The sequence below is a fragment of the Orcinus orca genome, chromosome 16, assembly GCF_937001465.1.
Source record: "Orcinus orca chromosome 16, mOrcOrc1.1, whole genome shotgun sequence".
Lineage (NCBI taxonomy): Eukaryota > Metazoa > Chordata > Mammalia > Artiodactyla > Delphinidae > Orcinus > Orcinus orca.
In genome coordinates this window covers 78,840,054-78,867,591 of record NC_064574.1, presented here as the reverse complement: position 1 = coordinate 78,867,591, position 27,538 = coordinate 78,840,054, and the positions used below count along the sequence as shown (strand labels likewise).

General features: G+C 50.2%; 1 protein-coding gene across 1 annotated transcript in view; it reads right to left on the bottom strand.

The window, feature by feature from the left end:
- The window catches only part of LOC101284739 (E3 ubiquitin-protein ligase TRIM50), a 58,756-nt gene extending 37,403 nt beyond the window's left edge, over positions 1–21,353 (bottom strand). The window contains exons 1-3 of the mRNA XM_004268803.3: positions 21,159–21,353; positions 8,501–8,651; positions 2,606–2,707 (exon numbers count right to left, since the gene is read on the bottom strand). The gene's annotated coding sequence lies outside the window, so the exon portion shown is untranslated. The remainder of the gene's footprint in view (positions 1–2,605; positions 2,708–8,500; positions 8,652–21,158) is intronic.
- Between the last annotated feature and the right edge of the window lie 6,185 nt (positions 21,354–27,538).

The window sequence follows — 27,538 nt, the reverse complement described above, 5'->3', positions numbered from 1 at the left end:
CCCAACTCCTGGGCCCCTGTCCTCCAAGAGGAAAAGGCAGCAAGTGTGGTCAGTCCTCAGCACAGCTGGAGGGGCAGAGAGGCTCTGCAGGCAGGTGACTTGTGACAAAGAAGGAGCCTGAAGGGCCGCTGCAGGCAGGCAGAGAGCATGGCAGGAGCAGAGGCCCAGAGGTGACCCACCTGTGCATCTGCACATTTGCGAAAATAAGTCTTTGCGTGGATGTCACTCGGGCAGACAGACGGGATGGATCACGGAGAGCTGTGTTTGTGTCGGGCTGAGAAATCACACCCTCCTTTGGGCCTTGGGGAGCCCTGCAGACTCCTCCCCAGGTGAACAGCAGTCCTGGAGACTTCTGTTCTCTCTCTCTCTGGCTCAGGAGCCAGGCTGGCTGCAGGGAAGGGCTGGCTCTTTACTTGGCTCCTTCTCTCCTGACCTCATTAAGAAGCTTACCTTGACCTCTCTAATCGCTTTGGTCAACCCGGTCATGATAATGACATCATAACAGTGAGGAGTCAGACTTAATCCAAAGCATCAGTTAGGCAAAAAAGCCTGTGTGTTTGCGTTTGCACACAGGGCACTCATGTTTTTGGCCTAGGAGGCAAACATTCTAGAAAGAGACGGAAATGCCAGAAGATAGATAAGAAGGTGATATGATATAAATATTGTAATAAACCAAAAAATATGTTATCTTTCTTACAAATGTGATTTTCTTTTTTTTTTTTTTTTTGCGGTGCGCTGGCCTCTCACTGTTGCGGCCTCTCCCGTTGCGGAGCACAGGCTCCAACGCGCAGGCTCAGCGGCCATGGCTCACGGGCCCAGCCACTCCGGGGCATGGGGGATCTTCCCGGACCGGGGCACGAACCCACATCCCCTGCATCGGCAGGCGGACTCTCAACCACTGCGCCATCAGGGAAGCCCCAAATGTGATTTTCTTAATTCACAGCCCTTCACACTAAGAGCGCAGCTGCAGGTGGGGCAGCACTTGAGTCCGATCTCTGCGTCCCCGTCCTGCCCCCTTTACCAGCTCCCTCCTGCTGAGCTCGTCCTCCCTGACCACTCAGACAGAAGGAGAAACACCCTTCTAGGGAGAAGCAATGTCAGACCCAGAAAATTCACCATCCACGACGGGAATTGACTTGGGGGGGGCGGGGCGGGGGCACTGTGGCTGCTCTTTGAGAAACGTCAGGAAATAAGAACAGCCCCAGGAGACAGACTCCAGACAAACGGCCACTTTGGAAAAGATGGACTCCAGGAAGAGCCCCACACTTTCTCCTGCCTAGTGACGCGGTGTTTGTGCAGCAACTGTGACAGGTGCTCACTGGATGCCAGTGGAACCTGAATCCAAATTCCTGATGCAAAATCTAAGCTGGTTTCTGAGAACCTCGAGGTAAATTGCGAGATGGATAAGTAAGCGGAGATATGCCAGCGTCATCATCTGTTCACCAGGAACAGGCTGGCCAAACTCATGCTGCTGTGGCTTGTGTTGGAGGGACTCCTGCGTGACTCATGAGACCTCCGCACATACAGAGTATATCTCCACACACTCACACAAGGCAGTGAAAGTCATTTCCCTCACACTGCTGCCCGCCCCCCCGCCCCAGCCCTGAGCCAGACCCTCAGGGGCCCTGCTGCCCTCCCTCCTCCCGCTCAGCCTCATCCCAAAGCTGAGGGTTTTGCCTCCGTAGTGTCCCTTGTATCAGCCCCTAACTCTCCATCTCTCTGCCCTTCCTGGCTCAGATGTAACGACCTCTCTCCTTGATCACTGGACACCTTTCCCCCTAGCCTCCCCAGTCCTAGACTCCATCCCTCCTCCACCTGCTAGCCCCATCCTGCTCCGGCTTAAATGCTTCAGTTGCTCCCAGTAGCCTTTGAGATAAAGTTCAAACTCTCTAATTTAGCATAGGAGGCCTGGCCTATCTCCAGCCATTCCCTGCCAGGCTCCCTGCCTTCCAGCCACGCTGAGCCACCTGCGGTTCCTAAATGTTCACACCATTCCACCCCTTGTACCTCCCCATGTGTTGCTCTCAGACCAGACCACATTTCCAGTCCTCTTCCAAAGCTTAACTTAAGACAGGATCCTGAGTGGAAGCCTCCAGGGCTCACAAAGAGGCAGGACACGTGTCCCCAGCAAACTGTCAGTCATCCCAACAATCATGGGAAAGGGGCCATTCAGCACAAGAGCGAACTTCTCTGCCCCCAGTCTGGCAAATAAAATCATAAACCTTCCTCTTTTCTTGGTGTTAAAACATTTCTCATATTTTAAAAAATTATTTTAATTTCTTTATACAAAAATCACACGTATAAGATAGTTATAAATACATGCATAAACCTGGAAAGAAAAAAAAACTTAAACGTCCCCTCCTTCAGGCAGCCTTCCCTCACCACCCTGACATAGCTGCCTCCGAGATGCCCAGGGCCTTGGTTCCCAACACCCCACAGTAACTGGATGGTCTGGCCTGACTTCCCCAAGGCTGTGAGCTCCTCCAGGACAGGGACAGGATGTCACCTGACTGTGGTCCTCCATTCCCCTGCATAGTCAGAGAGACAGGAGCCCCAGTTTGTTGAAGGAATAAATAGAGCTCACTTATAAGCTATGTTCACGTACCTCATGAAATCCTTATGGACAAGTCAAAGACAATGCAGAATAGGTGGCTTGAAATGAGGTCTGCCTTGGCTGGCTGTGTTGAGGAAATCTGGTTCAAGGACCCTTGATGGAAAATAAAGATGAACCCGGGTCAGACAAGAAGACAGTGAACTCAGCATGAGCCATGGGCGGCAGCGACTGCTAAAGAGGGCAGGGCAAGCGCTGGTGGGGCAAGTGGGGGCCATGGGACCCCAGAACCCTGGGCAGGGCTGCAGATCTGGAGACGATCATCGACCCAGAGAAGGGCCGCGGGCACACGGACACCTTAACAACAGGGCTATCTCCCTCCGTGGTGGTGGTGAAAGCCAAACCTGATGGCATCTTCGGTGTCAGGGGAGCCCTAGGAGCCAACAGCAGACAGCAACCAGTTGGCTGGAAATGCGGTGAGGGTTTCCAACTTAATTGTGAACAGTTGTTGGAAAATGTGCAGTTGACTAGGAGGACTGAAGGTCACGACGATGTCAGCCCCTCTGAACTACCCAGTTCAGTCCCCACCCCAGAGATGGCGTGGCTCCCCAGCCCAAGGGTCACTCCCCGGGCACCACCCATGCTGTGCCCCTCTGCTAGGGCTGGCGCCTCCACCCCCGTTTCTCCTAAACCCCCGCAAGGCCCACTTGCCCCACCCTGTGCGGTGGCGTTTGGAGTCTAAAGCAGACGCCTAGGTGGGCTGACCCCTGCTTGGCCACAGCCGATAGCTGCCCGCCATCAATAGCACAGTGTCCCGGCACACAAAGAGCCTTACTCAAGCTCCATGGAATGGATGTGAAAATCACCGAGGTGGATTTCCAACCTCAGAATTACTCAGCAGCCCTCTCCTGCGTCACTGGTTCCTTTCTGGATTCCATGAGGGAGCCCTTCCTAACCTTGCCCTTGATGCTCATGCCCCTTCTTCCCCTCCAGCACCCCCTTCTCCTATCTCCAGGCCCAGTGACCTGGCCTCTTCCTCCACAGAGCCAATAAACGTCATTGGGCATGAAATAAGACCCCCCTTTCCCCTCACCCCTACTTCTGTATCTTTGCCCCCCTCACCTCCTCCCCAGGGTCCTCGGGGCAGGAGTTAGGGGTGGGGGAAATGCCCACCCCTTGCCCCTTTCTGTGCTGTCGATCCGGGCCTCAGCGGTTCATCAGCCTCCTCTGTTTGTGACACACAGGCTTCTTCTCCCCTTCTGCCTCCAAACATGGCCCAGCCTCTCCCTCCTAAAAAAGACTCCTTCAATCCTGCCTCCTTCTTTCACCAACAGCCATTTATTTTGTTCTATTTATTTACTTCTTGAAAAATGTAATCCATTCCCATGACTCAGAATTGATGTACAAGTGCCCTCCCTCCCATCCTCGCCCTCTGCCCCATTCCTGGTCCCTTCACTGTTGGCAATTTCCTCGTTATCCTTCCAGGAGAGTTAACAACTTGTACAAGAGGATGTCTTCACATATTCCTCCTCTTTTAAAAAAACGAGACATAATTCACATACTGTAAATATCACTCTTTAAAGTTACACAATTAAATGTTTTTTTTTTTTAATAAAAAAGCATGTTCGCAGGTCGTACAACCATCACCGTATCTAATTCGAGAATATTCTGATACCCCAGAAAGAAAGGCCATACGCATCAGCAGGCACACTCCACTCTCTTCTCTCAGGCCCTGACAGCCACCGATCTCCTTTCCACCTCTATGGAGTTGTCTGTGCTGGGCGTCTCACATAAATGGAATCATACAATATGTGGCCTTTTGTCTCTGGCTTTTTTCACTTTAGCACAATGTTTTCAAGGTTCGTCCATGCTGTACCGTGTATCAATACTTTACTCCTTTTTATGGCTGAATGATATACAATTGGATGTATATACCACCTTTTGTTTATCCATTCCTTAGGTGGTAGACATTTGCTTTGTTTCCACTTCTTGGTTATTATGGATAATGCTACTGTGAACATTTGTGTATATTTTTGTTTGAACACCTGTTTTCAGTTCTTTTGGGTATATACCTAGGAATGGAATTGCTGGGTCATGTGGCAATTCCACATGTCATTTCTTAAGGAACAGTCATACTGTTTTCCACAGGAACTGCACCATTTTACATGCCACCAGCCACGTATGCGGGTTCTGATTTCTCCACGTCTTCGCCAACACTTGTTATTTTGGGGTTGTAGCAGTAGTAGTAGTAGTAGTCGTCATACTAGTAGTGGTTTTATAGCTATTCTAGTGGGTGTGAACTGGTGTCTCATTGTGGTTTTGATTTGTATTTCCCTGAGAACAGCTGAAGTCAAGCATCTTTTCATGTGCTTACTAGCCACTTGTGTATCTTCTTTGGAGAAATGTCTATTTAGATCCTTTGACCATTTTTTAATTAGATCATTCGTCCTTTCATTGTTGAACTGAAAGACTTCTTTATATATTCTGGAACTAGTCCCAGGGGGCACCTTCCTTCTGGAAAGAAGTCTTCCCATGGACCTCTGAAATCACTTGCCACTTTGGAGCAGTCCTTTATTAAAGCACCTTCTCATGTAGCTTTCACAAAGCACTCTCCTTGTTCTGTCTTCTTCACTGACCTGCCTCCTCTTCTCTCCCCACTGCGCTCCCCCCACCTAGCCCCCCTCCTCTGCCAGTCCCGCAAATGTTGGGATTCTGTCCTTGATCATCTCCTCTCCCACATGAATGAGTTCCTCTCGGGTGAACGCATCCACTCCCAAGGCGCTCAGCCTCCACCTTTACCTCCGAGCCTCCTGAACCTCTTCCTCCAGCCCTGTCCTCTCTGGACCTTCTGTGCTGTATCCCCTGGGGCCTTGAGACCTCCCCTCCCTGGTCTCTTCTGGGTAACCCGGGCGTCCTCTCACGTTTCTGAGTTTAGTTAATGATCACACCCAAGCCAGAAACAAACCAAAGGGGTCACCGTATTTGACTCTCCTCTCCCGTCCTCACTTCCCAAATCTCATCCATTGTCACATCCTGTGGTTTCTGCCCCCTCAGTATTCAAAAGGCACACCTAGAGCAGCATGGGACAGGCTCCTGCCTTTAGCCCTGACTCTGTGCATTGGGGAGCAAGGTGGGGATACAGCAACCCAGCCCACAGCATCGGAAGCACAAACGCCAAATGACTGGTGCAGACTGCAGGCTCAGAGGAGGGGGAGGGGAGGCGGACACACACTGAGCTGTGAAGGACAGAGGTCAGCAGCGGAGGCGGGGGAGGGGGGGACCACAGCCACTGCACTGTGGAGACACCCGAGTGTGGGGTTTAGGAGCGGGTGGGAGGGAGGGCTTAGGAGGGGAGAGGGAGGCTGGCTGCTGTGGCTGGGAGACTGGCTGTGGTCAGAGACAACTAGGCTGGAATTGGTCCACATTATGCCTCTGTGACTCTGGATACGGCACTTAGCCCTGAGGCTTCAGCTTCCTTATCCAACACCTGCGTTGTGGTCAGGATCGCCTCCAATCACGCTTGTGAAAATCCTTCGTAAGTGGTAAGGTGCTGGACGGGCAAAGGCAGCCCAAGGCCAGAAAGGGAAGCGGGTTGCACATTGTGAAGGTCACAAGTACCAAGTGCAAGGGCTCAGGTTTTACTGTTCAGGTGTGGTGAGGATATTAGGTGGGACTCTCAACTCCAGCTGACAGAAACCCAACTTACTCGGGCCCAAACTGAAAGACAATGGATTGGTCATTGTCATGGGTGGCCCGGGGTGGCTCTGTCTGCAGCACAGCTGGGTCCTGCCGACCCAGGATGACGTCTGTGTCTCCGTTGGTGTCTCTCCGGGTTTTCGTCTTTCTCGCCCCCTCACCCACCGCCTCTCTCACCTCTGCTTTCCTGTAGGCATTGGGGAACCCCTAGCAGCCTCAAGCTCACTCCTCTCAGGCACCAAGACCCAGAGCCTCACTGCCCGCCTTCACAGGGAAGCCTTGATTTCCGTAGGGTGGGTCACTGCTCATCCCAGAACCAATCAGGCAGGTGGGTGGTGTTCTTTGATTGGCCAACAGGACCAGTGCCTTCCTCTGGCATTGGGGTGGGAGCCAAGTGATGAGGTGGGATTGGGAAGGAAGATTCCCAGGGGCCAGGCTGTGGGCTGACATAACCTCTCCCACTACGGGGAGTCCTGGAGCTTCTGAATAGAGTGATTAATCCTCCTGTGAGGGGGTGGGAAGCAGTGCCTTGGCGGAGGCATGAGTAGGGCAGATCTGGGCAGTGGCCAGGAGTGCCTGTCTCATAGAGAAAGGCCCAGGCACCCTGCAGTTCCCAAGCCGTCCTTACCTCTCCTCAGACTTTTTCCTCAGCCTCACACAAGTCCTGAGAAGTAGGGAAGGATGACTTGGCTGTGCCCATTTAACAGGTCAGGTTGAATGGCTTTCACAACCATTAATTAATAACTATTAATGGGAGTAATGGTCCTGGGTTAGCAAACCATTAGGCTGCCCATCCTCCACGGAGAGATTTGTATGGGGAACACTCAGCAGCCACGTCTGGGGCCGGCGTCAGGCATGGACCCTCTCTTCGCCCCACGGACACCTTTGGGGATGGGAGAGGTTCGCACTGGGTGAGGGGCTGCAGGAGGCTTGCAGACTCTGCTTGGGCCTAACAGGGGTCTCGAGGAAGGACCAGGTACGGCCCGTCGGAGTCCAGCGCAGGGATGATCCAGGCGGGCTTCACGGAGGAGGCTGCCTGGAGCCCAGTGAGCACCCACGATGCGCTGGGGGCTGGGCTGAGGACGCGCAGCGGCCCGGGGCAGAGGGGCGGCCCCAGCGAGGGGAGGCAGGCAGTGGTGTTGACCGAAGCGCGCGGATGGGAAACTCCGGGCCCCACCTGGGCGCTCCGGGCGCTCAGGTGAAGCTCGGCCAGGAACCGCGCCCCGCAGCCCGGCCCGGCCCACCCTCCGGCGCTCTCCCCGCGGCCCCGGCGTCCCCGCCGCCCGGCGATTTCGGTGCGTCAGCAGAGCGGAAACGGGGAGCGGCGCCAGCCCGCGAGCGGCGGGGACGCGGCCTGGCAGCGGCCGACGGCTCCGCAGGTTCTGTTCCGCCCGCGTTTGTGTTGGCAGCTGCCCGCGGCGCGCGGCCCGGCCGATGAAAGGGCCCTCTGTCTGCGCCTGAGCGGCCCCGCTCGCCTTTCATTCTTAATATAATCTTCACTTCATTTTTAACCGAGCAGAGGTTCTCTTGGAATTCTTCCCCTTCTTCCAAAAATACATGTGCGTGTGTGTGTTTGCAAAAGTTCCTTCACGGTGAAGGTCGGGATTGTCCCGGGGAAGGGAAGTGCGAAACCCGAGGCGGATTCAGAGCGAGACAGAAATGCCTTTCTTCCTGTGCAGGGGCCTCCCTGGGGGTCGCCGCTTCCGCTGGGGTGTCCCCCATCCCGGCCCCGGGGTCTGGGGCAAGAGGACGGGGATCCTTCACCACCGCCCACAGCCCACCCCCGACCCCTAGGATGAATGGGCTGTTCGGAAGCCGAGGTCAGTGGGGAGGGGGTGGGGTGCCTTCTCAAGGGGTCCCTGCCCAGGGCTGGTTGGAAAGCACTGTGGTCAGGTGTGGCCAGCACGGGCTGTCCTCCCAGAAATGGATGCAAAGGAGAAACAGGACCGCTGGGACCGGGGTTCTGCCTGGGGAGACTTTACTCTGTACTCCTGTCTGTGAGGAAGCTCAGAACAGCCTGCAACAGTGCCTGGAAACCTGCCTCCAGCCAGCCCTCCATTTACCTGGCTGGGCAGAGGGGTGTTACGCCTGAGGCAACGTTCTAGATTATACCAAAGACTGCCATTTGGAGAGACTCCCACCTCAAGCATCGCAGGGCCAGGGCTTTCCATGCATGTTCCCAGGTTCTGGGAGTTAGGTATGGCCATCCATACAGAAGAGAAACAAAAGGCTCAGAGAAGCTAAGTAACTTACCCCAAGTCCCAGAACATGAAGGGTGTGAGGGCCAGAATTGTGGAAGCAGGTGGCAAGAAGCCTGGGTTTGCCCTTCTGTTTCAGTGGTTTTCAAACTGTGTTCTGCAGATCTTCTACCTGCTTTGACAGCCAGGAAATTTTGATTCCAGTTCTTAAAAAAAAAAAATAATTTGTGTTTGTATTTGGACTTGTGTTTTGAGCAATAGAGTAGATTATATAACCTGAAAACTATCCTGCTGTAAACACCTAGGAAAGTTCAGCTAAAACTAAAACAAAAAACCACCACCAACAGTTTCCTTTCAAATCCAAGAAATTAAGAACCAAAAGGAAATCTCCAAGAGCTAGAAATGAAGAGGGTAACAAAGGTAAACTGACCACAGCTGCCCTACTAGGCGGATGAGGGAACCTTGAGGCACAGGCAGAAATGGGGGCAGGTTGTCATCCAGAGAAGGTGATGCCTTGGATCTACGCAAAGTGGGGTTTGAAACAGAGACTCCAACTAAAGCTGGGACTGTCTGGGGCTAGACCTTCAGTGAAATAATGTGCAAAAATGAAAGGAAAAAAAAAACACAAGACCTTTAGGCACAAAAGGACAAGAAGGAAATTTGTCTGTCTCAGCGTGGCTGGTAGAATTTTTTAAATGCCTCCTGAGAGTTTGTGAACCAAGAGCCAGTGCTCACACAGGTCTTAGATTCAACGTGACTCCACCTGTTAACCTATAACTGAGCGATTAACATAAATATTGGTCCCAGGCTGAGTAATATCTGTGGGTTACTTAACAGAAACAAATACAAAACTTGCTCTAAAAGAACAGGTCCTCAACTGAGGTCACACAGCACTCCCACAGATAAAGCCCTGATGAAGATGAGTTGATAGTGCGCAGAAGAAAACTCAACCCCAGTCAAAAGTCTGGAGATACAAAAACAGCAAGATTAAGCACCCAAAACCAATCTGATAGACTATAAATATGTTTTTATTTTTATTTATTTGGCTGTGCCACAGAGCATGCGGGATCTTAGTTCCCCCACCAGGGATCGAACCCGTGCCCCCTGGAGTGGAAGCATGGAATCTTAAACCACTGGACCACCAGGGAAGTCCAAAATAAGTATGTTTAAAATGATAAAGAAAGTAGTAAAAAAAAAAACATGAGAGAAAAATGACACAAATACAGAGGTACAGCATCACTTTCTTAATTTTATAAAATTCCATTTTCCTCCATGTGATTTTGCAGCTGCAGCTCCTATCATCAAGAAGCGGAGTCTTTTCCTCCACCCTGTTAATCTAGGCTGCGTTTGCAACTTTATTTGACCAATAAAATGTGGTGGAAGTGATGCTGGTTCTGAGCTTTGGCCTCAAGAGGCCTTGGGCACTTCCGTTCATTCTCTTAAAACCCTTAATGAATAAACCCAGAGTAGCCTGCTGGAAGATGAGGGACAGTGTGGAGCAAAGAAGTGCCATCCCAACTGAGGCCATCCCAGACCAGCCAGTCCTTAACTGACCACATATGCATGAGTGAGCTCAGCCAAGACCATAAGAACCACCCAACTGAGCCTAGCCTAAATTGGTGATGCACAGAATCATGAGCTGAATAAATGGTTGTTATTTTAAGCTAGTGCATTTAGGGATGATTTGTTATACAACAAAAACTTACTGATCCAGAGAGTGTAAGAGACATGAATAGAATGAGGAGGTCTGACACACATCTAACAGGAGTTCCATGGGGAAGAGAATAGGCAGATGGTGGAGACAACATATTTGAAGAGATAGTGTCTACAAAATGCCAGTTTTTGTGAAAAATATAAATCCTCAGTTTCAGAAAGCACTGGTTCCAGTAAGACGAATAAATTCAGAACTATATACATCCCTGTGAAACTGCCAAACACCATAAAGAAGATCTTAAAAGCAACCAGAGAGAAAAGACAGATACCTTCAAAGGAATGACAATGACACTGCCAGGAGGTTGCTAATGGCAACATTAGAAGCCTGAAGACTGTGTTAAAGAGCATCTTCATGGACTTCCCCGGTGGCGCAGTGGTTAAGAATCCACCTGCTGACGAAGGGGAGACGGGTTTGAGCCCTGGTCCGGGAAGATCCCACATGCCATGGAGCAACTAAGCCGTGTGCCACAACTACTGAGCCTGTGCTCTAGAGCCTGCGTGCCACAACTACTGAAGCCCGCGCTCCTAGAGCCCGTGCTCCACAACAAGAGAAGCCACCACAATGAGAAGCCCGCACACCGCAACGAGGAGTAGCCCCCGCTCACCGCAACTAGAGAAAGCCCACACGCAGCAACGAACACCCAACGCAGCCAAAAATGAATAATTAATTAATTTTAAAAAAGAGTATCTTCAAGTTGCTAAGAGAAAATAAGAGTGTATCTAGAAATTCTTTAGCTAAATTATTATTGAAGAGCAAGGATAAAAATAAGGTTATTTTTTGTAAAGATTGAGAGATTTTACTACTAACAGACTTTTTATGGACTGACTATATATCTATATAAAAGTATGTGTCCTATATATCCTTTGTATTGTACACATATCTCCTATATATGGTATATATTATAACCCAGGAAGAAGTGGTGTTAAGAAAGCAGCAACGATAAACAAAAATACAAATAAAAGTGAGCGAATGTGAGTAAATCTAATGATAACAACAGTAACCAATTTGGGGGTATAAAAAGATGTAATTAAAGTATTGGGCCCCAATGGTGACTAAGTTCCTTGTATTAGTTAAAAGGGTAGACATATGCTGCAGACATTGTTAGTTCAAGTATACAAATTAAAAATTTAAGGGTAACCTACAAAGGGAATGAAATAGGATGTATAACTTCCAAAGTAATATGTGGAGCAGGGAGTGGGAAGAAAAGAATACAGAAAATGTAACCAAGCTAATGGAAAACAATAAAGGAGAAAAGGAAATAAAGGAAAAGGAAGATAAATAACACAGTCCAAAATATATAACTGATCACAAAAAATAATAAATAATAAATGGACAAAATGTATAGATTAAAGGAGCATGTCAAATGAAATAATTAAACAAAAGCAAAAAACATAAATATCAGAATACAGGAATACTGGAAGTAATGGGATAGGAAATATTTATTAGGCAAATTTTAATCCAAAGAGTGGTATATCCATATTAATATTAATAAAACACTTTGTTTCCAGATAAGACGGCCTATAATATGGAGCAGCATTCTCCACCCCAGCTCCCCCATAAAATAAAGCAGCAAAATGTGAACAGACCATATTTGAAGAAATACTGGCTGGACACTTTCCAAACTTGGCAAAAGACATAAGCCTACAAATTCAATAAGCTCAGTAAGCTACAAATAGGATAAACCCAAAGAGATTCACAACCAGACACATTCTGATTAAACTGCTGAAAACAAAAGACAGGGAAGAAATTATGAAAGAAGCCAGAAAAAAACATTCATTTTTAAAGAATAACAATTCAAATGACTGTGGATTTCTCATTAGAAACTATGGGGGCCAGAAGGATGTAGAACGACATTTTTAAAGTGTGGAAAGAAAAGAACTGTCAACCCATATTCTGTATCCAGTGAGAATATCCTTCAGGAATTAGGGTGAAATGAAGACATTTTCAGATGAAGGAAAACTAAAAGAATTCATTCCCAGCATACCTACTCAAAAAGAAATACTAAAGGAAGTTTTTCAGACAGAAGGGAAATAGTGCCAGAAGGAAACTGAAATATCAAGATTGGGAAAAGCGACAGAAATGGTAAACATCTGGGCAAATGCAACAAACTATTCTTAAGTTTTTACAACTATGATGGTTGAAAGCAAAAATTATGACATTATTTGGTGGGATTTCCAATGTATGTCAATGTGATATATGACAACCATTATGTAAATGGGGAGGTTAAAAGGACATATACTGTGGAAAGTTTTCTACATTCCACTTGAAGTGGTAAAATATTGATGCTAAGTAGACTTGAAAAGTTAAGTATGTATATTGTGCTCCCTAGAGCACACTTGAAAACAATACAAAAAGATAATAGTCAAAAACACAATAGATAAATTAAAATGAAATACTAAAAAACATTAAAATAACCTAAAAGAAGGCAGGAAAGGGGAAATAGAGAAACAAGAAAAAAACAAAATTAATAAAATAGTAGATCTAAATCCAAAGAGATCAGTAATGACATTAAAAACAAAACAAGACTGGGACTTCCCTGGTGGTCCAGTAGCTAAGACTCTATGCTCCCAATGCAGGGGACCCGGGTTTGATCCCTGGTCAGGGAACTAGATCCCATGTGCCGCAACTAAGAGTTTGCATGCCACAGCTAAGGATCCCGCATACCGCAACTAAAGACCTTGCATGCCGCAACTAAAAGATCCCACACGTGGCAACGAAGATCCCGCATGCTTCAACTAAGACCCAGCGCAGCCAAATAAGTAAATATTTTTAAAAATAATAATAAAAATATAAAAGAAATAGTTTATAAGTTAAAAAAAAAGACCTAACTATAATGCCGTCTACAAGAATCTTACTTCAAATATAATGATATAAATAGGCAAAAAGTAGAAGAATGGAAAAAGATTTACCATGAAGAAAACATTCAAAAGAAAGCTGGAGTGGCTATATTAATTATTATTATATAGCCAGACAAAGTATTTAGAGCAAAGGATTACAAGGGTCAATTTACCAAGAAGACATAGCAATCCAAAAAGTGTATGCACCCAAAAATAGAGCTTCAAAATACATGGAGCAAAGGCTGTCAGAAATGAAAGGAGAAATAAACAAATTCACAATTATCGTTAGCAGTTTTCTCTCAGAAAGTAATAGTACTGGTAGACAGAAAATCAGAAAGGCTATTGAAGAAGTGAACAATACCATCAACCAACTGGATCTAATTGACATTTATAAAACACTCTACCCAACAATGGTAGAATACACATTCTTTTCAGGTGCCTGTGGAATATTCACCAGGATAGACTATACCCAGGGTAGTAAAACTAACCTTTACAAATATAAAAGAAATGAAACCATACAAAATATAATCATAGTGCACTTAAACTAGATGTCAATTACAAAACGATAACAGGAAATTATTCAAACACTTGGAAATAAAACAGCATACTTCTGAATAATCCATGGGTTTGAAGTCCCCAATTTGTTCTATTACTCTGATATCAAAGTCAAAGTCATACAAGAAAAGAAAACTGCAAACTAATATCTTTTATGAATACAAATGAAAAAATTCTCAATAAAATACAAGCAAACTGAATCTAGCAGCATATGAAAAAGATTATACACCATGACCAAGTGGGATTTATCCTAGAAATGCAAGAGGGGTTCAGCAAACAAAAATCAGTCAAAATAACTCAAAATGTAAGAACTAAAATGATAAGAAAACATGGATAAGACGTCCCTGGTGGTCCAGTGGTTAAGAATCCACCTTCCAATGCTGGGGATGCAGGTTCGATCCCTGATTAGGGGAGTAAGATCCCACATGCTGCAGGGCAACTAAGCCTGCGCCACAATTAGAGAGACTGCACGCCACAACTACTGAGCTCGTGCACTATGGAATCTGTGCGCCACAACTAGAGAGCCTGCATGCTGCAACTACTGAGCCTGCATGCTTTGGAGCCCGAGCGCCACAACTAGAGAGAAGCCCGTGTGCTGCAATGAAGATCCCGTGTGCCACAACTAAGACCTGACACAGCCAAATAAATAAATATTAAAAAAAAAACATGGATAAATCTTCACGACCTTGTATTTGGCAATGGTTTCTAAGAATGACACCGAGGGCTTCCCTGGTGGCGCAGTGGTTGAGAGTCCGCCTGCCGATGCAGGGGACACGGGTTCGTGCCCCGGTCCGGGAAGATCCCGCATGCCGCGGAGCGGCTGGGCCCGTGAGCCACGGCCGCTGAGCCTGCGCGTCCGGAGCCTGTGCTCCGCAACGGGAGAGGCCACAACAGTGAGAGGCCCACGTACCACAAAAAAAAAAGAATGACACCGAAAGCATGAGCAACAAAAGAAAAAAAAATAGATAAATTGGACTTTATCAAAATTAAAGACTTTTGTGCTTCAAAGGGTACCATCAAGAAAGTGAAAAGATAACCAACAGAATGGGAGAAAATATTTACAAGTCATATCTCTGATAAAGGACTAGTATCAGGAATATATAAAGGACTCTAGGGAATTCTCTGGCGGTCCAGTGGTTAGGACTTGGCGCTTTCACGGCTGTGGCCCGGGTTCAGTCCCTGGTCAGGGAACTAACATCCTGCAAGCCACACAGCACGGCCAAAAAAAAAAAAAACTCTAAAAACTCAGCAATAACTAAACCAACAACCCAATTAAAAATAGGCAAAGGATGGGGACTTCCCTGGTGGTCCAGTAGATAAGACTCCACGCTCCCAATGCAGGGGTACTGGATTTGATCCCTGGTCAGGGAGCTAGATCCCACATGCTGCAACTAAGTGTTCGCATGCTGCAACTAACAAGCCCACATGCTGCAACTAAGAAGCCCGCATGCTGCAACTAAAAAGATCCTGCATGCCTTGATCCCGCAACTAAAGATCCCACATGCCGCAACAAAGATCCCATGTGCCGCAACTAAGACCCGGCACAGCCAAAATAATTAAATAAATAAATAAATATTTTTTAAAAATTCAAAAAAAAATAGGCAAAGGATCTAAATGGATATTTCTCCAAGAAGACATACAAATGGCCAATAAGCACATGACAATATGTTCAACATCATTAGTCATAAGGGAAATGCAAACCAAAACCACAAAACTGCTTCATACCAGTTAGGATGGCTATGATTTTTTTTTAAGAAAGAACGAAAATAATAATAAAAGGCTGTGGAGAAATTGGACCCTCACGTATGGCTGTATGGGAATGTAAAATGGGGCAGCTTCTGCGGTAACAGTTAAACATAGAGTTACCCTGTGATCTGGAAATTCCACTCTTAGGTGTATGACCAAGAGAATTGAAAACATGTTCACACAAAAATGTGTACATAAATATTTATAGCAACATTATTCATAATAGCCAAAAATTAGAGGCAAAACTGATGCCTGAAGAAACAGAAAGGCTCAATAGACCTATAATAATGAAATAAGTTGAACTGGTAGTTTCACAGCTTCAAAGATAGAACACTAGGTTTAGGGGACTCTTTAGGTGCGTTCTTACAGATATTCAAGGAACATAAAATACTAATCATGAACAAAATATTCTGGAGGAGAGAAAAAGATGGGATGCTTACTGACTCTTTTTATAAAGCTGTTATATTATTGAACTCAAGTGAAAGCCTTTCTCTGTTCATTTTTCTTCATTCTTTTTTTATCTGTGCTCTTCAGACTGCTTAATCTCTAATCTATCTTCAAGTTCACTAATTCTCCTTACAGAGCAAATCTACTGTTGTGCTTCTCTACTGAACTTTTCGTTTTAGATACGGTACTTTTCAACTTCGGAATTTCCATTTAGTTCTTTTTATAATTTCTATCTCTTCTTTTGTTTTGCTTTGTTTTTGCAGTACGCAGACCTCTCACTGTTGTGGCCTCTCCCGCTGCGGAGCACAGGCTCCGGACGCGCAGGCTCAGCGGCCATGGCTCACGGGCCCAGCCGCTCCGCGGCATGTGGGATCTTCCCGGACCGGGGCACGAACCCACGTCCCCTGCATCGGCAGGCGGACTCTCAACCACTGCGCCACCAGGGAAGCCCCTATAATTTCTATCTCTTTATTGATATTCTCTATTTGATGCAGCTTTCCCATCATAGCTTCCTTTACTTCTTTTATCATGGTTTCCTTTAGTTCTTCGAACATATTTATAATGGCTACTTTGAAGTTTTGTCTGTTAAATCCAACATCTGGTCATTCTCATAGGCAGTTTCCATTACTTGCCTTTTTCCTGTGTATGAGTCATACTTTCCCATTTCTTTGTATGTCTCATATTTTTTGTTGGAAAGTGGACATTTTAGATAATATATTGTAGCAACTCAGTATGGTGTCCCTCCCCTGGGGCATTGTTGTTATCTGCTTATTTATTGGTTTAGTGACTTGGTGGATTATTGAGTAAAGTCTATTCTACCCTCTCCCCTTAATGTGTAGCCTCTGATGTCGCTCCTTGGAGAGCGCAGGCTTGGTGGTTGTGGCCACAGTCACCCTGGAATGACAGTGGTTTTGGCAGGGCTCTCTTTGAGTCTCTCTTTCCCTGACCAAACACATCTGTTAAACGCCACTAATTGCTAGTTAGTTGCACCACTGTTTTCATCACCGCCCTGTGGCATATATTGTTCCCAGGCTAATCCAATCAAATCTAGACTCCTTTGAAGGGACGGTTCCTGAGGTCAGTGTTTGAGATCTGTTTTGACCCCAGAAGGGCTCCTTACAGCTGTCTCTTTTCCTGGTTCTCTCTGACAAACTAACTAGCCTACATCTCCAATGAATCTATCAGTCTCCTCCCAACTGCCTGCCACCACAGCCTCCAGTGTTTCTGAGGGCACCTCTGGGCTTGAACTTCTCCACACTTTGCTGCAAATGAAGTCGATTCCTTTGAGAAGAGATTGGGAGCTCTCTGTTCTACAGCCTGCCTCTCCCTCTGGGCAAAATCTCTGTGCCATGACTCTGGAGCTGGGACTAGGGACAAGGGTGTGCTTCTCTCTGAATGGCACCCCTCCTTTAGGAGCTGAGTGCTCAGTGGAGGAGAAAGGCTATAGCCTCAGGCCTTCTTGGCTTGCCTCTCGCAGGATGGAACCTCTTCCTAGAAAGCCAGGGCAAGGGGATGGGGGCCCAGTGTTCTGAGTGGTGCCACGCCCCTGGTAGAGTGGGTGCTGGGCAGAATAGGGAGCCCCCATTTCTCGGCAACACTTACAATGCCTCAGCAGCAAGTAGCTGGGGGCAGGCTGACAAATGCTGACTTCCTGCGTGTTCTGGGAAGATGACCCCTGCCTTGGAGCTGAAGGGAAGGGACCTCTGTGTGCTGGGCTGCAGCAGCCTAGAGGGGAATTTCCATCCTGCTGAGCTGGGGGTGGGGATGGGGCAGGATCTTGTTCAAATACCACAGACTCTGTTCTTACCAAGTTTTAGTAGAGTTTCTTGTATGTTTCTTCATTTGTTCTAAGCCTTCAGGACCATTTCCAAAGGGTGCCTGAGTGCTGTGACGAGCAAAGGCCTCCTGCCACCCACAGTGGACAGGTAGCACGAGGGAGACTTATTCCTTTACTGTTTTAAGCCACTGAGCGCAGGGAGTTTTTGTTACCACAGCAGATCTAGCTTAGTGGTTCTCAAGTTTGGGCATGCGTTAGAATCCCCCAGAGGGCTTGCTAAAATACAGAGTGCTGCATCTCACTGCCCTGAGTTTCTGATTCAGCAAATCTGGGTTGGTTCCAGAGAATTCACATGTTTAATGAGTTCCCAGGTAAAGGTGATGCTGCTGATATGGGACCATACTTTGAGAACTACTGCTCCAGCCATCCTTTCTGATATCTGGGGATAAATAATAGTACAGTAGTGTTTACCTTGCTACAGAGTTGGTAAGGATCATTGCATTAACATCTGTAAAGCATTTAGAATAGTGTCTGGCATCCAAACAGCCTTAGCATTATTATTAACATGTCCCAAGGTTTTTTTTTAATATAAGGATATTCTCAGGTGTTAAAAATTTTAATACTATTTGGCCTTTTACTGGAATAACCCAGATGACTAGACTTTCCAGCATTTTCAGCTGTCTCTTTTTATTACTTCTTGATCCGCTTATAGCTCAGACCAATTGCTGAGGAAAGATAGTCATCCAGGCAGGATTGTTAACTAGGCCCCATAATCTCGCCTGCTTTTCTAAGTTGGTGTGCTGGCCCCTGCAGACCTAAAGGCAGCTCTGTTCCTCTCCCTGCTGGGCTTTGTGGCTGCGGTTACCCTCTGTTCCCATCAGGGCTAGACTAGGGGTGGGCCAGTAGCACCCATTACAAGACCCCAAACTAAACCAAGTCAGGAAGGAGGGGAGGTCAGTGTTTCTGCTGCTTCTTCCACGCCCTTTTCCAGTTGCGTAAGGAATCAGGAGGTTATCTGTTGTCTAGGAGGCTGTGGCCCAAGAGGAAAAGGCAAGGGCAGGTACCTTTGAACTCATAAGAGGGAAAGAATGCTGGGGCTGCCATAGGACAAATTACGATACTTCATACTTGGATGCATAATGTCCTGTCATAATCCTCCCAACGTTCCCTGTGAGGACCTCGGGTCAGGCACTGATAGTGACAGCAGCCAACAGCCTGTGCCATGTGCCATTAGCTCATTTAACCCTCCCAAGAGCAAAACAGGCATCATTATTGCCCTCACTTTACAGATGGGGAAGCTACAGCACAGAGCAGTTAAGTATTTTGTCCAGGGTCATACAGCTAGTTGAGAGTCAGAGCCAGAATTTGAACCCGGGTGCTTCTAGAGTTTCCACTCTTAACCCTGTTGCTGTGGCACTGGGGTGTAAGTGCCATGTGGACAGGACCTCGGCCTGTCGTGCCCCCTGCTGTACCCCAACCCTGGAAGTGTGCCTTCCCCGTAAGAGGTACTCCATCAACACTGGTAGAGTGGATGAGAGAATTCCCGATTTGGAGCTGGTCAGTGGAGACTGTCTGATGGATATGTGCTCATCAAGCATTTGTTGCACCGTGAGGCTCAGAGAAGAGGAACTCCTCTGAGGTCTCCTAGGGTGCCCTGTGGCCGGAACCACTGCCCTGGTCTAATTAGACGAATTAACGAATTAAGTGCCTGCGGTCTCTGCCAGAGTGAGAGCCTTTCCCCTCAGCCCCCAGGGCATGGCCGGGTCCTGCTGGGCAGAGGCTGCTGCCCAGGAAGAAGGGTGTGGCTCCAGGGGGGCGGGGCGCCAGGGAGGCAGGGCCCAGTGAGGAGAGGGGGAGGGGGAGGGGAGGGTACCCGGCCACCACCCTGGTCTGGTCGAGGCCAGTCGCCCACATCTTGGACATCACAGGAGAGAGACGCTGAAGGTAGCTCTGTGGCAATACTGAGCTTGGACACAGGAAAGAATTTGGGGTTTTCCCCTGTGACCTAGACCATGGGCTGTGGTGAGACAGACCCCAGTTCAAATCTCAGCTTCTGCTTCCTCCTGTGTGAAAACACTGGTAATAACCTGCGGGGAAGGTTCTTTGTGCAAACTGATGAACATGATCACAAACAGCACTCGGCAGGCCCTTCCCCCATTGGCTCCCCCCAGACCTGAGCCCAGGCCTCATCCCTGAGAAGGCAGCCTCTCCCTGCCCCCAGCCCCGCAGGAGGGGGTTTCCCAAAGAGAGGCTGGGAGGCTGGGAGGGTGTGATCATGCCTCAGATAGGTCACTTTGCTGGAAAACTGGCTTGCCGAGCAGGAACGGTAGAGGGGCGGCAGGGGGGAGAGGGCCCCGCCCCGTGTCGTGCCTCCCACCCCCCAGGGCTCCAGTCTAGTGGTGGGGGGCGCATCAGAGCGGGGCGGCCTGGGCTTAAGGCAGGTGCAGTGGGCCCCAGAACTGTGGGGTCTTGTTTAAAAATGCAGTGTCCCCCTCCCCCCCCCCACACACACAGAGTCCATGCCCGGGAGTCTCCACCAATTGCTCTGATGCAGACCTCAGACTGCCCTTTGCGGTGCACTGGCTGAGGGGTCTCACCCGATATCCAACCCTGCTTCAGGGTTGCCCTGAGTCCCTCCTTCCCCTTGTGCCTGTTTCATCTGGTGTCAGGTAGTGGAAAGCCTCATGGTGATCTCGGATGCTTATTTGGGGTCTCCAGCCTAAGTCCCCCGCCCACTGGCCCCAAGCCTTATTCCTCACCCACTGCTGGGCTATGACCCTTTCCCCACCTTGACCTGGCCGAGGACGTGTGCTGTCCCCTCTGTGGCTAGCCTGAGTCAGCAGTCTTGGCCTGGTGGGCAGAGCTTCGGGGGGCCTACCGAGCAAACCCTCCATCTGGGGCATCCCCTCTGTGGAGGTGAGGGGCCAGCAGCAAGCCTGATGCCCGGCGGGGAGGAGGAGGTGGAAACTTTGTCCCAATGACCAGAGGGCGGAGGGCTTGGCGGGGCCAGCTCTGTTCCATGCACAAGCATGTGCAGGATGCCGTGGGGCTATTTTTACTCCTGTCAAGGAGACAGTGTGATTTATGGGAAGCCTGGTCCCCTTCAGGGCTGTGTTATAAATACACCTGGCCCCATGCTCTTGTTCACTGGGAGGGGAAACTCAGGCCCCGGCCTCTCTCCTGCCTCCCTCCCTGCCTCACTGGGCTGTGTCCATACGTGGCCTTTTTGGGGGCGTCCTTCCCCTATGCAGCTGTCCCCCTGTGGTGGCCCAGCTCTCCTCAGTCACCAGGGCCTCAGTGTGAGTTTTTCAGATGCTTTTAGGAGTGACGGTTATCTGCGAACTGCCTTTGATGAAGGGAAGAGGAGAGAGGCTTCAAATCTGGGGTTCACACTTCCTTCAAGGGCCGGATATAGGTAATAGGAAGGGGAAAGGGGCACAGGTAGGAGGCTTAAGAAAAACTCTGCCTCTCTCCCAAGATGTACCCATCTGCCCAGAGTCCCCGCCTGGAAGGTGGCAGGCCAGCTGGAGAGGGGCCTCTCTGGGCCCAGGACTGGTCCCTGCCCACCCGCTTCCTTCAGCTGCAGAAGGGCAGACAGCCCTGGTGTGGGAAACGGGGGCTGGTCTGGTCTACTCACCGGCTGTGTGTTCTTCCGCAAGTCCTTTAACTTCTCTGACCCTCAAGTGTTTCTTCTGGAAATGGACGCAAAGATGCCTGCCTTCTGGATCGATGTGTGTGACATGCAGGCCAGGCTGGGCTGACAAGGGAGATATGCAGGCAGGCAGCCCAGCCTGTGTCTGACATCATCCCCTTCCTCTGAGGAACCCTGGTCCCTCATCTGCAGGGGCACAAGGGCAACACTGATCAGAGAACCCCCCTCCTCTGTCCTGCCTGGAGGAGGGAGAGGAGGTAGGGCTGCTTCTCCATGAGCCCCTGGGGCTCAGTTCCTTCACTCTTGGGAGGCAGGGATCATTCAATGCAACATCCAGTCCAGACAAGTGGATGTTCAAACCTGGCCAGGACTGGTCCTCTTGTAGAGGCTAAGAGCTATAAGCGGGGGCTTCCCTGGTGGCTCAGTGGTTAAGAATCCTTCTGCCAATACAGGGCACATGGTTCGATCCCTGCTCCAGGAAGATCCCACATGCCACGGAGCAACTAAGCCCGTGCGCCACAGCTACTGAGCCTGCGCTCTAGAGCCTGCGAGCCACAACTACTGAGCCCACCTGCCACAACTACTGAAGTCTGCGCACCTACAGCCCGTGCTCCGCAACGAGAAGCCACCACAATGAGAAGCCTGCGTACCGCACCGCAATGAAGACCCGACACAGCCAAAAATAAATAAATAAAATAAATTTATAAAAAAAAAAAAAGAGCTATAAGGGGCCTCAGAGTTCATCTAACAGTACCAGTCGGATGTCAGATATTGCCCCAATAATGCTGCGGAACAAACCACTCAAGTGTTTACTTGCTTATGCTTCTGCCGGGCAGCTGGGCTTGGCTGTAAGCCCGGTTGGGTCCCGCATTCTCCATGGATCTCTCAACCTCTTAGCTCAGGTGGGCTGGCCAGGGCATGCGCTTCCTATAGGGCTAAGACAGGAAGCCCAGGGGGGCAAGCACTTCTCAAACCTCCTGTTCACCTCGTGTCTGCCTACCTTGCATTGGCCAAATCAAGTCACGTGGCCAAGCCCAACCTAAATGGGGTGGGGACACACTGCTCCCCTGGAAGGGCGTCAGAGGGGAGGGAGTGACTGCTGCTGACTGATAATCTAATTACTGACTTTCCAGCTCTGCACTGCATGACGGTCGGGGGTTTCTGGACGTACTTTGGGGCAGCGAGAGGGAGAAGGGGCAGCTTGGGTGCAACATCTCCCACCCGGCTCCATCCAGAGCCGTGAAGAGCCTTGCAGGTGGGGAGTGGGGGAGGCGCTTAGTTATTCATGTGCTTCATTCACTCTTGTGCATTTCTGAGTCACGTCCTTTGGTCAGCCTTGGGGAGGCCAGGATTTGTTACTTTGTTACGGAGGCAAAGAGAAAGAGGGAACACAGGGGCCCCTCTGACGCTCAAACATACGATCTCGCCGTCTTGAAAATGAGTGAACTTAACGCCAGTGTCTCCCGCTGTAACTTACCGGGGTCCAGGCTTGGTGAACTATCCGTTTTCTGTAGAGATTATCATGAGGAAAACGGTCCCATCGAGAAGAAGGGGAGGGGTCTTCCACTTCCTGGACCCTGGGAATCATGGGAGAGGAAGTGACGAGATTGGGCTTCCGGGTTTGGGCGTCCCCACCTGGGCTTCTGCCGGGAGGGGCAGTTGCGAGGGATAAAAGGAGAGGGGCGCCACGGGCAGTGCTGTCTTGCGCTGCCTCCCGTGGGGACTCAGCCACGTCAAAGTAGACACGGTGGCCGGCGTGGTCGGGCCGGGGAAGCCCGGGACGCAGAGCTCTCCGAGGCCTTCACGTGGGTCCTACAGGAGGAGCCCCTGGGTTAAAAGCCAGCGGGTCAGCCGCGGGGGCAGCCCACAGGCACCAGCAGGCGCCAGCCCAGCTCGTGGGCAAGCAGGAAGCTGGACGCTTCGCCCTTTCCCCATATCCAGGCCACCCTCTTTGTTACCCTCTTTGTTACAGAGAAGAGGCGTGTGGAAAGTGTGGCTCTCAGAGAGACAGGGTTTGTTCTAATCTATGAGAGACTAAGAGCCACTTAAACGGGCTTCACAGAGCAGACATACAGGATTCCTGCCCAGCCTCCAGGCCACTGCCCGTCACCCTAATGCAGCCCCACAGAGTAATCCTGCTGGCATCATCCCCCGACACGCGTCTGAGCAGTCTTCACTCTCTTGCTTAACACGTGTGCCCATCCCCTTGCCCACAGGGCTGAGACCCACTCCGGGCAGCCCTCCAGGCTGGCAGCCCCTCCTCAGCCCTTGCTGCAGCTGGTGGCGTACTTCCTTCCCCAGGTCAGCCCTTCGAGGCGGCACAGCTGGGACGGGAGCCCAGGGAACTGCCGTCCACCCCAGAGCCCTTTCCGCCGTCAGCTGCTGTCTCCCCTGCCCGGGAATCCCTGCCGGGGGTCCCTGGCTCCTGGGCTTCCTCTCTGGGGGCAGCCCCTGGCTGAGGGCGGGGACTGGAGGCACGGAGCGGCCCAAACCCTCCGAGGTCCTGCTCCTCCGGGGGTCAGCAAAGCTCAGCGGGTGGGGCCTCGGCCTCCCCGTCCCAGGCTCGCGGCTCCACGCCACCTGTGGCCATGGGGCTGGGGTGCAGGGAGCAGTACCCCGGTACCCTGCTTTCTGACCCCGGCCCCAGCTTCTCCGTATCTGTTTATTTACCTTGGAAAAGGCCCTGTGGCCCAGGCAGGAAACGGGCCAATTCCAGGAGGCTCGCCGGGCTGGGGAACAAGGAGCCACATTGTGCTCGGTTCCTGGCCACTCCCCACCCTGGGCCTGCGAAGAGCCCGGAGAGGGGGACCAGTTGGGGGCCTGGCAGGAAGGAGGCGTGGGGGCTGAGGGCTGCCAGCACGCCAAGCCCGCCCGCCGGTGAAAGGGCTTCTGTGCAGGGGTGGGACGGGGGGCTGCCGAGTCCCCACCCCGCCAGTGAGCGGATGAGGCGGGGATGCTGGGCGGCGGCCCCTCGTCACGGCCTAGGGCCCACCAGGCACCGACCTGCCGGCCACCGACCTGTCGGCCCAGGGCAGAGGGAAGAGACCCGGGGAGCCGGCTGGCCCTGGTGCCCCTGGCTTCTCTTGGGCAGACGCCACCCCTCAGTGGAGGGACATCCTGCCCTCAGCCTCCCCTCCCCTGTCCCAGCTCCTGCCAGGCAGCTGGTCCGACCTCAGGCCTCCCTGCCCGGCAGAAACTGGAGGCAGGAGAGTCCTGCGGTCAGAGCCTGGCCCTGGCTGATGAGGCCCAGGCTGGCGTGCGGCTTGATGTCGTCATGGGGGCACTTGGGAGGGCTGACCCCTCCCCAACCCTGCACTCTTCCTCACTGACCGGCTGGTGTCCGTACGGGCTGACCTTCCATCCATCCATCCATCCATCCGTTCATTCATTCAACACGGGGCTCCCTTCCTCTCTCTTCCTATCGCCCCAACTTGCAGTGACAGCGTCCTCCAAGCCCCCTTCCCCGGTTCCCAGCGTGCTGTTTGAGAAATGTAGATCTGATTACGTCATTCCTGTCTCTCAAGGTCTTCAGAGACTTCCTACTTGTTTCTGGGCAAAGAGGTTCACAGGCCCTTTAAGCTCAGCCCCACCTGCCCCTCAGGCCCATGAACACCAATGACTGGGTTGAGGGCGGGCAGGGGACTTGAGGGGGTCAGAGGTGAGATGGATTTCTCCCACCCAGCACTTGGGGGGGACGGGGAGGGGCTCTGGGTGGGCATGTCCTTCCAGTTGGAAGGGAGTCCGAGGGACCTCAGAATGGGGATGAAGACCTGGGACAAGAAATGTGCACGGCTGTCACCTGGCCAATGCCTCCGCGTCCTTCTAGGACAGCCCCTCCCAGCTGAATTGCCACCTCCCACCCCCACTCAAGGCATCACTCTCTGCCCCCAGCCCTGCTGTCCTCGCAGCCAACATCACTCCATGTATGTGTTCATCTCCAGATGGGCAGGCTCGATGTTGTAAAGATGTCAGTTCCCCCCAAGGTAATCTATAAACTTCCATAAATCAATCTCTAAATCCAGTAAGATTATTTCTGGGACTAGATGACAAAGTTCATCTAGAAGAGAAAATGAGGAGAAAGAGGCAAGACAATCATCAAAATAAAGAACAAAGGCAGGGAGCCTGCGCTTCCCAGTAGAAAAGTAAACTGCACGTTTACAATCATGAAAAAGAGTGTTTCCTGCACATTTACTGCTGTTATAGCCAGTGCTGTCGTGCTCTTCTTACCTGTGTCAGGCACTGTCAGGAACAGCTTTCCCTTTATTGACCCCTTTGATCCTCGCATTAATCTCGTGGTACAGCTAAGGAAACTAGCTCTAGGACAGCCTGGTCTGCCCCAGGCCCTGTTCTAAGCACTTCACATCCAGGATGTCAGTTAATTCTCACAGTACCCCCTGAGGTAGGTACTGTTACTAATTCAGTCCAGCTATGATATATTAATGCTATAGAGAAGATGGCCCATTGAGCTTCAAATGGGCCCAAGACCCATCAGGTGAAAAAAAGTTACAGAATGACATATGTCTCATTTAAGGGAAACACAAGAAAACTCCTAACCTGTATACACTTGTGTATAGGGATGTAAGTGCATAGAAAAGTGTCTGGAAGGAAATGAAATGAAACCCACGTCATTACCTCTGCAGAGGGGAGAAGGGTGGGGACTTTACCTCTTTGCCTCATGTATTTCATGGGCCTTTTCCTTTTTTTTTTTTTTCTTTTCCTTCTTAAATAGTAAAATACAGGGCTTCCCTGGTGGCGCAGTGGTTGAGAGTCCACCTGCCAATGCAGGGGACACGGGTTCAAGCCCTGGTCTGGGAAGATCCCACGTGCCACGGAGCAACTAGGCCCGCGCGCCACAACTGCTGAGCCTGCGCTCTAGAGCCCGCAAGACACAACTCCTGAAGCCCGCGCGCCTACAGCCCATGCTCCACAGCAAAGAGAAACCACTGAAACGAGAAACCCGTGCACCGCAACGAAGAATAGCCCCCTCCCACTGCAATTGGAGAAAGCCTGCGCGCAGCAACGAAGACCCAACGCAGCCAAAAATTAATTTTAAAAAAATTTTATAATAAAACAAGAACAGGATGACGTAAAAAAGGAAAAAATAGAGAACAAGAAAGGGCTCTTGCAAATTAAAAACATGATGGTTAAAAGTAAAAAGGAGAAGGAAAAGGAGAAATAATAATACAAGGTTGGAAGATAAAAATAAGGAAATTTCCCAGGAAGCCACTGAAAAGATAAAGCGGTAGACAGACAGAAAAGAGTATCAGGGATCAGTCCAGGAGGTCCAACATCCACCTAATAGGCCTTATGCATCAGGCTCAGAGGGCACCACGCCAGGCCCACAGCACTTCTAGGGGCCCACCGAAAGGCTTTCTCTTAAAAGCAGGAAAAAACAAATCAATTTTAGGTCAAAAAGTGTTTTCGTAGATAATATATTCATCTTTATACTAGTGTAGCCATAAAATACAGTTTTTAAAATTTTATTTTAATGGTGGAAGGGACCCAGGAAAGCAAAAGTGCCTAAAGACCATGAAAATCAAAATGTGGCCCCAGGCTTCAAGCAACAGCTTGAGACAACAGTTCACCCCAGAGTCCCGGAGAGTTGAGTGGAGGATGTGTGTCTGAGGGAGGGAGGGAGAGCAGACCAGGGTGTGGACCGGCAGTGACTGTGACACTCGTTTGAGTGCAGAGCCCCAGCCCACGCTGTGCAGATCACCCAACCCTCCCAGCAGCCCTGGGATGCGGGCACCGCTGGAGTGTTCCCTTAACTGCTGGGAAAAGCGCAGCCCACAGAGGTTGGGCAGATTAGCTAAGATGACAGCTGCGGGGTATGATTTGAATCCAGGCCGCTGGATCCAGAAGCCACGTCATGGCCTCCCACGGCCTGAATACCCCAAAAATATACTTGAGATGTTCCCTGTGTGGGCGCCTGCAGAAATGTTAACACAAGCAGCAGAAAAAGACCTGTGGGCATGGGGATGGTGTGGGGGGCGTTTCTGTCCTTCACGTGGAATAACTCCCCCTGGCCTCTCCCCACCGCACACCTAGGAAAAGCCAGGACCAGGGCAAGGACCAGGAGAAGCCAAGATGGATAGGGACACGCTCCCTGCCCATGGGAGTTTCTGGAGCAGCCCCCTGCAGATAGACCAGCAGGTCTCTCAGACCCACTGACCAGGCCAGGGGAGCAAGTGGACCCATCCTGTGGGATGACCTCAGAGAGAAGTGAGGCAGGCTGCAGGCCTAGTGTCCGGAGGTCTGGGATTCAGCTCTACCTTGCAGCCTCCCAAGGTTCAGTTTCTTCATCTGTATAATGGTGGCAAGCAAGATCATGGGTGTGAAAGGGCCTCACCAGGCACAGGGACGGT